The sequence below is a fragment of the Equus quagga genome, chromosome 6, assembly GCF_021613505.1.
Source record: "Equus quagga isolate Etosha38 chromosome 6, UCLA_HA_Equagga_1.0, whole genome shotgun sequence".
Lineage (NCBI taxonomy): Eukaryota > Metazoa > Chordata > Mammalia > Perissodactyla > Equidae > Equus > Equus quagga.
In genome coordinates, this window is record NC_060272.1 from 13,921,838 (window position 1) to 13,932,982 (window position 11,145).

An 11,145-nucleotide genomic window follows, 5' to 3' on the forward strand; every position below is an offset into this window, starting at 1 on the left:
GTGATAGTCCAAGGGACAAAAAATGAGTCATCCACAGTCCCTTTCCCTCCTAATTGAAATACTACAGTTTGGAAATAAAACTGGTCCTGAAGAATAGGCTGTAAAGGCAACTCATGGTAGTTCAGAGCCAAGGTATGAGTAATCTTCAGTTTTATGACAAAAGAATGGTTCCCAGAACAAGACGACTTCGTTCATAAACTCAAGTGTGAGTTGCAACCGGAAGAGAGATTTTTCAGCCAGCAGAACCTAGACATATGAAAGCTACAGAGGCAAACACGGAAGTGTCACTTAGGGAAGACAATGGCCTTGCCAAAAGACTCCACATCTGCAGGGTTGTTGGTGGTGTATCTCTGTGATGTAGAGGGATGTATTCTAATCATATAGCTAATTCTACTCCTTCTGAATTTATGCCCACCAACCAACTTTTTTGTGTTGTGGAAGATTAGCGCTGAGCTAACATCTGCTGCCAATCCTCCTCTTTTTGCTGAGGAAGACTGGCACTGAGCTAACATCTGTGCCCATCTTCCTCTACTTTATATGTGGGACGCCTGACACATCATGGCGTGCTGCGAGGTGTGTACGTCCGCACCTGACAGAGCTGTACACTAATGATTGGTGCACTTTTCTGTATGTGTGTTATACTTTAAAAAGTTTGTTCATTAAAATACATATCATTACTGTGAAAAAGATGATAATAATTGAAGTTGGGTATTGGGTACAGGAGGTTGATTATACCGTTCTCTCTGATTTTCTGCATTTTAAATTTTCCGTGATAAAAACTTTAAATATATGTATACATATGTTTGTGTGTATATATATGTATATTTGTGTACATATATACTTATGTATATGTGTATATATACTTATTTGTAAATGTTTGAGTTGCTCCTTGACCTGCCAACCTCTTTAAAAGTGAACAAAATTTTCCTGAGACCATAGCAATATGGCTAGAACCATGTGACTCTTTTATATCATGTTGGATTTGGAAATTAGCATGCAAAGAGAATGTCGGTGTATTTAAATAGTATTAACCAACAAAAGCAATATAATATGTAAAATGACAATCTGTGAACATTTTTATACAAGTATTATATGAGTATGTTGAATATGTACTATATGTGTATTATAGATATAGATATAAATATATCGAAGAGAATACAGACAATATGACAGTCTTTAACTACAGGCCAAATCCTATTAAAAAAAATTTTCTAAGGATTACAAATTTTTTATTTCAGGAGAATGTTTTGAATATGCTAGAAATAAATGAGATTTGAAGTCATTCTTGAATTGTGTTTGAGAGAAATAAATACATCGTTGTATACATTTTGCTTTGTACTTCTGGCTAATGATTGATTTGAAACTTCTGCGTGTTGCTAGGTATAATTCACTAAAATAAATGTTGGGCAAAGTTTATAGGAAAGCATCCATAAAAAGAAACAAAGGACACGATTGCACAACAAGTGATATGAGGCCCATCACCACGATTACTCTTAAGTAACTGCCAAATGAGCCAAAATACACAAGTTCCTCCAGAAGAAAAATATTTGAATAATTTTGGGGTAGAATGTTTTTTGAAAATAAAATTTTGACTGAAGGAGTTGGGGAGCGTGGACTGAAGGGTAACTGTATAAAAATAATTTGGTGAAGTGACAACGCAGTCATGTTTTCTTGAGTGCTACTTTAGAACATAATACCTACTTGAGATGAACTTTGCTACTGTACTTGTTGAACCCAAGCAACTACCAATAAATACTTGTTTAAACATTTTAGAAAACTGATAGAAAAAGCCTGCAGGTGAATGGGAACACTGACTTCCTCATCTTTTCCTTCCTCATCTTTTCCTTCCTCATAGCTATTGACACAAGAGTGAAATGGTTTGAATGGCCGGGCATCTGCCCAGGTTCTTTCCTTCTATTCCCAAGAGGTTCCTAACTTTACTGAACATAAGAATTACCATATAGGGTAGAAGGCAGAACGCCATGCATACTGAACTTGGAAAGCTACTTAAAGGACGTTTAAGGGTACTTTTGGCCTTAGACAATTTTTGCCAAATGTGCTGATTTTAGAACCTAACACCCAATTCAACCATACTCCACTGCAGGTGTGACTCCTAGGTAGGGTTGCCAGATAAGATATAGGATACCCAGTTACCTTTACATTTCAGGTAAACAATGAATAATTTTTTAGTATAAGTGTGTCCCATGTCTACTTGGGGCATAAACATTAAAAAATTATCTGTTGTTTATTTTTTTTATTTGCTAAATCTGACAACCCTAACACTGGTGGATCCTTGGTTTACAAGGATTTGAACAAGGACTCTAAAGGGGCCAGCACAATTAAGGTACGTTGAAATAAAACTCTGGGGGAAAACATTTGCAATAAAATAAATACTTATTGTAGAAAAAGATGAGCTGCCCCTATATAAAAATGCATAAAGGACATGAAGAGACAATTCACGCACACAAAAAGATATACAAATGGCAAAAAGCAATTAAATTGTCAGCCTTACTTGTAATGAAAGAATGAGATATTTTTAAAAAATCAATAAGAAACTGTTTTTAATCTAGCAAGGAAGCAAAGGTCAAAAGCAATAATAGGGCCTGAATTATTTCGTAGTCTGATGATGGGAGTTAAATAACCTCTCTGGAGGACCATTTGATATTATGTATTTTTTCGTTTTATTGTTTTATTTTTATGTATTTTTTTCTTGTGAGGAAGATTGGCCTTGAGCTAACTTCTGTGCCAATCTTCCTCTATTTTACGTGGGATGCCACCACAGGGTGGTTTGACGAGCAGTGCTAGGTCTGTGCTTGGGATTCGAACCTGTGAACCGTGGGCCGCCAAAGCAGAGCTCGCAAACCTAACCACTAAGCAACTGGGCTGGCCCGTATTTTAAAAAATTTTTTATTGAAGTAACATTGGTTTATAACATTATGTAAATTTCAAGTGCACATGATTATACGTTGATTTCTGTGTAGACTACATCATGTTCACCACCCAAAGACTAATTACCGTCTGTCACCATACACATGTCCCCTTTTACCCCTTTTGCCCTTCTCCCTCCCCTGTTCCTGTCTGCTAATCACTAATCTAATCTTTGTATCTATGTGTTTGTTTGTTGTTGTTTTTATCTTCCATTTATAAGTGAAATCATATGACTTATTCTCCATCTGACTTATTTTGGTTAGCATCATACCTTCAAGGTCCATCCATGTTGTCACGGATGGCAAGATTTCATCTTTTTTATGGCTGAATAGTATTCCATTGCGTAAATATACCACATCTTTTTTATCCATTCGTCCATTGAGGGGCACTTAGATTGTTTCCAAGTCTTGGCTGTCATGAATAATACTGCAATGAACATAGGAGTGCAAATATCTTTTTGCATTTGTGTTTTTGTGTTTCTTGGATAAATACCCAGAAGTGGAATAGCTGGATTGTATGGTAGCTCTATGCTTAATTTTTTGAGGAATCTCTGTACTGTTTTCCATAGCGGCTGCACCAGTTTGCATTCCCACCAGCAGTGTATGAGAGTTCCCTTTTCTCCACAACCTCTCCAACACTTGTTATTTCTTGTCTGTTAATTATAGCCATTCTGACAGGTAAGTGTGAGGTGATATCTCACTATAGTTTTGATTTACATTTCCCTAATAATTAGTGATGTTGAACATCTTTTCATGTGCCTGTTGGCCATCTGTATATCTTCTTTGGAAAAATGTCTGTTCGGATCCTTTGCCCATTTTTTTAATTGGGTTGTTTGTTTTTCTGTTGTTGAGTTGTATGAGTTCTTTATACATTTTGGATATTAACCCTGTATCAGATATATGATGTGCAAATATCCTCTCCCAATTGTTAGGTTGTCTTTTTGTTTTGTTGATAGTTTCCTGTGCTGTGCAGAAGCTTTTTAGTTTAATGTAATCAAAACAGGGTGGTCCTGGCACAAAAACAGACACACAGATAAATGAAACAGAATCTAGAGCCCAGAAATAAATCCACATATCTAGGGACAGCTAATTTTTGACAAGGGAGCCAAGAAAGAAAAGTCTCTTTAATAAATGGTGTTGGGAAAACTGGGCAGCCACATGCAAAAGAATGAAAGTAGACCATTATCTTACACCATACACAAAAATTAACTCAAAGTGGACTAAAGACTTGAATGTAAGACCCAAAACCATAAAACTTCTAGAATAGAACACAGGCAGTGTACTCTTCGACATCGGTCTTAGCAGTATCTTTTTGAATACCATGTCTCACTAAGCAAAGGAAACAAAAGAAAAAATGAACAAATGGGACTATATCACATTATATACATATTTTGAAAGCCTTGAAAATGTACGTAATGTGAAAGAATAATTTTACTTCTCAGGATATGTCCTAGGGAAATATTTGGAATGTGTGAAAAGATTTAGTTCTAAGTATGTTCACCAGTGTAATGTTTTTAACAGTAAAAACGAGAAAACAACTAAAATGTTCAACAGAGGAGTTTATTGAATAAATTACGGTACATAATTACAGAGGGGTTGGGTTTTGTCTTGATCATGGTCACAGAATAGCCTTGTCTGATGGTCATGTTCTCTGAAATGGAATGCAATGGAATACTCTGCAACCATTAAAATTATGTAGTGAAGAACTAATAACGTGGAAGGATGTTTAAGATACATCGCTAAATGAAAAATGTGTATTGTAAAATAGCATGCGCATTCTGATTTCAGTTTAATTTTTTAAAAATGTATACACACTGTTAAGAGAATGAAAAGACAAACTACAGACCAGGAGAAAATGTTTGTAAATCACTTAGCTGACAAAGAACTTCGTTCCAAATATAAAGGACTCTCAAAACTCAACAGTAAGAAGGCAAACAACCCAATTAAGTAATGGTGAAAGACTTGAACAGACACTTTACCAAAAGGGATATATGGACAGCAAATAAGTATGGATGTTCAACATCATTAGCCAGTAGGAAAATGCAAAGTAAACCATACAAGTTACCACTACACACCTTTTAGAATAGCTAAAATTAAATATACTGACAATATGAAGTGCTGAGAAGGATGTAGGGCATCTGGAACACTCATCTATTGCTTTGGGAATGTAAAATGGTACAGCCACTCTGGAAAACAATTTAACAGTTTCTTACAGAGTAAACAAATACTTCCCATATGACCCAGTAATCCCACTTCTAGGTATTCAAAAGCTAGAGAAACAAAAACTTATATGGTCACACAAAAATCTGTGCACAAGTATTTATAGCAGCACTGTTCATAATTGCCAGAATTATGAAACAAGCCAAATGTCTTTCAACCCATAAATGCATAAACAAACTGTGGTACATTCATACAATGGAATACTAGTCAGCAATAAAAAATAATGAGCAAATGATACACACAATATCTTGGACGAATCTCATACACAATGAGTGAAAGAAGCCAGTCTCAAAAGGTTGCAAACTCTATGATTCCATTTATACGACATTTTTAGAAGCCCAAAGCTATAGTGACAGAAAAGTGTTTGCTTGTGCCAGGCACTAGAGTGTGGAAAGGTATGATTACACAGGGGTAACAAGAGGAATTTTGGGGGTTGATAGAACTGTTGTGTATCCTGATTTTTTTTTTCCTTTTTTTTTTCTCCCCAAAGCCCCCTGGTACATAGCTATATATTCTTCGTTGTAGGTCCTTCTAGTTGTGGCATGTGGGACACCGCCTCAGCGTGGCTTGATGAGCAGTGCCACGTCTGCGCCCAGGATTCGAACCAACAAAACACTGGGCCACCTGCAGCAGAGCGCACAAACTTAACCACTCGGCCACGGGGCCAGCCCCTTGTGTATCCTGATTTTGATGGGGGTAATGCGAATCTATATGTGTATTAAAACTCATAGAAGTGTTTAAAAATTGAAAAAAATGGATAAATAGAAAAAAGAATGGAATGATACACATGAGTATACTTACAGTACGTTATTTCTATGCAGTCAAATATAGGCGATTTCCTCCCTCTTGATTACGTAGTATTTCCATTTTCTTAAAATAGTGAACATATGCTTCATTTGTAAAGACATTTTATGTAGATAGGTTTTCTTTATGTATATATATGTAAATAGATCTTGTTTTAGGAAAACTTGTGTGGTGCCTGCCATGATTTCTTATCAGTTCAGTCTTTTCGGGGCAAAGCAGCTTCACTGAATTATTGCAAAATATCTTTCGGATAAGATGTTTCTTTTATTTATGAAAGGGCTGGCAGGGCAATCATCCCTCCATAAATCTTGTGCTTCGCCGTGGGCTGTGGCACAAAGTGTCCTGGCCTTCTGATGCACCATTAGGTTTCCCATTAGCGTCCATTAACCAATAACTTCCACTTCGTGGTATGCAGCCAGAATGCCTTATGAAATGGAAAAATGTAGGGGTAATGATGCAATCATAGACTAAGTGTTCACTTCCTTTTCTCAGCAATTCTAGTTTGTCTTAGAAACGGATCCAAATTCTCACCAAGTATTAAGCATTAGGAAGCTGCCAAGAGTTCCAATAGCACTTGGCTTATTTGATTTTGCTTTACAAAAGTAACCAAAGTTATGCTAGGTGAAATTTTTAAATGGTTTTATCCAAAAATCTGGAGAGAAGAACTTAAGCCAAGTGTCTTTGGCCTCAGTCATTATGCGCTGCATCCATGACCGAAGCCTGAGAGCCTGACAGCAGATCCGGCACTGAGAAGCAGACCCCTCTGGACCAGGGCAAACAACACTTCTAGCCATTCCCTGGGTGATGCCAGCCTCCCTTATCTATTCCTGCCATGGCCTTATCTATTCCTGTGAGGCCGCAGGCATCCTATATGCCAAGTTGTTTCTCAAAGTCCACCGCTATTATCACACATTATGCTTCAGTTTGACAGTTTGACAATGAGCAATTGGCTGCCTTGAGACCTACACCACACAGGGTAAGGATATTACAGAAGGCTAGGACAGGCGTGTTACAATTTCTTAGGGCTTTGGCCTTGACTCCCATTAATAGTTCTGCAACTCAAAATAAACCAAAAATTCTATATATTTCCACTGCTACCCAAACCTATATGTACATGCATAGAAAATGCTGGAAGGGTACACACCAGCCTGGTGACAATGGTGAAGACTAGAAGTGGGGGACTTTAAATTTGTCTATAACTATTGAAGTTTTTACATCTTATATTATCTGTGTAATTTAAAATTAATTTAAAATAATATAAGTCTTAGGATCTTTTTTGGGGGAAGAAAGATGGATAAATTCTCCATTTTGTCATTTTATAATAGCAGGTGTTCTGAAGGAGTTAAGAACAGATGAGTTTGAGAGGAATGAAGGTCTTCCATTCTTAACTATGGAAATCTGGAAGAGTCCACAGCACCTAAAGAAGGAATTGGGATTTGAATAGCCCTGAATAGGGAAGATAGTTTCAGAGTTGGGGAAAGAAGCTTGGAGAAATGATACAATAGGATTTGATGGTCTGGTAATACTCAAACAGTCCTCAGGTTGGATTATTTCTGTTCTTGCTGCTGAGTGAATGTGAAAGGGAAGAAGATCCACAAACAAAGAGTGACCGCTGACAGAAGAAAGGAGATGAGATCTGGAAGGAGCATGTGGTGGACAGTTTACAGAGACAGGAAAGCAAGCTGGGGACAAGGGGTAGGGAGGATAGTTCCAGAACCATTCACAACCATACGAGTGTCTAGATTTCATGTAAAGGACCATGAGAGACCACATGAGGCCCTTTGAGAAGGAACCTCACTGAATCTGTGTGTCAGCTTGAGAGGAAGGTGGCAGCATTTTACTGGGCAGAGAGTGAGAAGAAAAGGCATCGTCAGGTTCTCCCCGATTCTCCACTGAGGGGAGGGTTTCAACAGCTTCTCTTCCTGAGGAGCTCACTGTTTAGTGAGGAAGGCAGACGAAAGAATGAAGATAATTCAGCGCTACCAATTCCATAAAGAAGTGCGAAGGAAGGCAGGAGCTGAGAGGAGGTTGTGACAAAATTATCTGCGCGAGTGTTTTAGAGGGCTTGAAAATTGGGCTAGGACCAGAAGGAGTGTGACTGCGGGGCACAGAGGATACAGCTTGAGTAGGAGAAGAAACAAGATCACCGGGACCAGAAATTTAGACCCGGTAGATCTGGGAGCAGAGAAGTTTTCAGAGGCTCAGCCTAATAAGAACAGCTTGAGGTCTGCTTAGAGGAAGATCCTAAGAGGTATTATATGTGAAATGAATAACTCCCACAGAAAAGAGGAGACTGAGTTAGAGTTTATCTTAAGAAAAAGCTGAAGAGTTGAGTCACTGTTGAGTTTTCTTGAGAAACTTGCTTCTGAACCTGCTTCAGTGACGGCTCACGGGGGCAAGGCAGCAGGAGACTTCTTTTTTTTTCCTCTCTCCCTTGTTTCTTCTCTCTTTTCTTTCCTTCCTTCTTCCTTCTTCTTTCCTCCTTCCTTCTTTCCATTATTAAGGAATTCTTTTTCAAGAGAATCAAGAATGAGAATGTTTCAAAGGGACCAAAACAGATACAATGACCTTTTATTAGGAAATCAGTCAGTGATTCAGTGCAGGAAAATGAGTCACCAAATTAGGCTAAAAGCAATAGATGTTCATAGAAGTAACAGGGACGAGTATCCTACCAGGGAGGGAACAAGTCACTCAAATAAAATACCAGAGTTACTAAATATATCCCACTTTTAAGTATTCAGAATTTCCAAGTAGGAAAATTAGATTTGATGATGCCCTTAAGTTCTTCTTTTCTTTTCTGGGTACAGTCTGACATGTTTTAATAAGAAAAAAGCAATAGAATAATTAATGTGACCCTTTTTTATATACATAATTGCATTTTGCCCTTTATTAAAATTTAAAATATTATTGTCCGAGACATTGCTAAAATTACATATATACTCAGTGTCCCTCAGAAAATAGAGTTCTAGAATGGTGGTGGGTCATTTTACATTTGATGAAAAACATTTATTTATTATTTTTTTTTAAAGACTTCATTTTTTTCCTTTTTCTCCCCAAAGCCCCCCAGTACATAGTTGTACACTCTTCGTTGTGGGTCCTTCTAGCTGTGGCATGTGGGACGCTGCCTCAGCGTGGTCTGATGAGCAGTGCCATGTCCGCGCCCAGGAGTCGAACCAACGAAACACTGGGCCACCTGCAGCAGAGCGCGCGAACTTAACCACTCGGCCAAGGGGCCAGCCCCGAAAAACATTTATTTTTAGAGAAAATTTTCTTCCATAAGGCATTTATTCATTTAATTCATGCATTCTTTCAGGTTCTTTGCATGGTTCTCTTTAGTAACAAAGTGAAGGAAATTTACCTGAAGCTTAAGATTTTCTTGCTATGTATTGGCCTCATAAAGCTGAACAGGGACCCAGAGCCTCCCCTGGAGCTGTAGGTGACAGAACTTAAGACAGAGCCTTATATGGTGGGCAACATAAGAGGACAAAGCCAGCTCAGAAAAATTTATTTCCTGGGATTCCCCAAATTGACTCTCTCCAGCTCTGTGAACTTCTTCCTGACCAATTTTAAGGTTCCATTCTGTTGACTGGAAAACACGAATTGAATGAGGTGCTCTGTCAGGAAGCTATGGGGGTCACCAAGCAGATAGTACAGTCATGTTCTCTGGGGGCTCATGATAAAAATGGAGGAAAGAAACTTTTGATTAAGACTGTTGTGAGAGATAAGCAGTGGGAAGTGCAATACTCAGGTGATAAACAGCGTGTAACTGGCCGGTGGAAGATGAAGTGGTACATTCTGACTAGGGAGACCTAGGAAGTCAATGACAGTAGCATGTCAGTGAGGTCTTCGACAGTGGTGAGAATGCTGACTGGTGAGGTACTGGGAGAAAAAAGGGAAAAGATTCCCATACTAGAACAGGCATGGAACCTGAAGAATGCAGGATGTATTGAAATATGGCTTGTCTAATAGGTCCAGCCTTGGGTGCAAGATGATGTGAAAGGGAGGGGCATGTAGTGGATGGTAATGCTAAGAAAACTCATGGCAGCCCCATTATGAAGTGTCTTGAAGTCAGTTTGGATTTTATCATTCATTGTAATGGAGAGCTGCTGAAGGTTTTCAAGGAAGGAAGCGACACATTGATATGCATTCTTTAGAAAACTAACTCTGCCCGTAGTGTGTAGAACAGACTGGCACAATAGGGTCATGGCTTGCACAATGCCAAGGGCATCATTCACAACTCAATAGAATGCTATATGTGTGGGGCCTTCTGGAGCTGTGCAGTGCAGAGGCCCTGAGAGCAGAGATGTGAGAGGCAGAGAGACAGCAAGTAGGATGCTTTCATTGCAAATGACAGAAACAGACTCTGATTAACTTAGGGAGGAAAAGGGGAATTTATTAGAAAGACGGAGGTAGCTCAAAGAATTAAAAGAAAAAACACTTATAGTAATCAGAGCTACTTCAGGGATCTAATGGAGAATCTCTACAGGGCATTGCCAAGGGCATGAATCACTTTCCATCATTTCCAGTCTTATCCACACTCTACTCAGAGTCAAATTCCAGGAAGTGAGAATGTGATTGGCCTATCTTAGGTCATGTGCTCACTGCTTGGCCAGGAGAATATAGGGGCATCTTGATTGAGAGTCCCACCAAGACTTCAGGCAATGGGAGAAAGGAAAACTAAGGTGCTGTTATCAAAAGAAGGGGCACAGCTGGGCCAGGCAGTCAAACCAAGGGTGTGAACTATCAAAGTCATGGCAGAGACTGCTACTTGTCTGGCAAATAGCCATTCTATGTCTTTTCCTTAGTAAAAGACACTAATGTATTCAAGTGACACCATGTCTAGCTAAAATACTTTATTTCCTAAGGTAGGTGTGGCCATGTGACTAAAATTTTATGTAAATCCCAAAGCTGGGTGGGACTGAAAGGAGCTTTCAATGAAAGAAGGTGGGCAGAAAACTGTAGGTACACTTTTTCCCTCCCTTTACTTTGTTCCTCTTATCTTCTTCCTGAAAAGCAGACGTGATGACTGGAGCTCTAGCAGACATTTTGTGACTGCAGAAAGACAAAAGCTTGGGTCCCTGATGACACTTGGAGTGGCCATATCAAGCACCAGATGTGTCACCATTGGACTCCATTTATAAGAGAGAGAAAAGCCCTTCTATGTTTTTAAGTCCCTCTGATTTGCAGCCTTTGT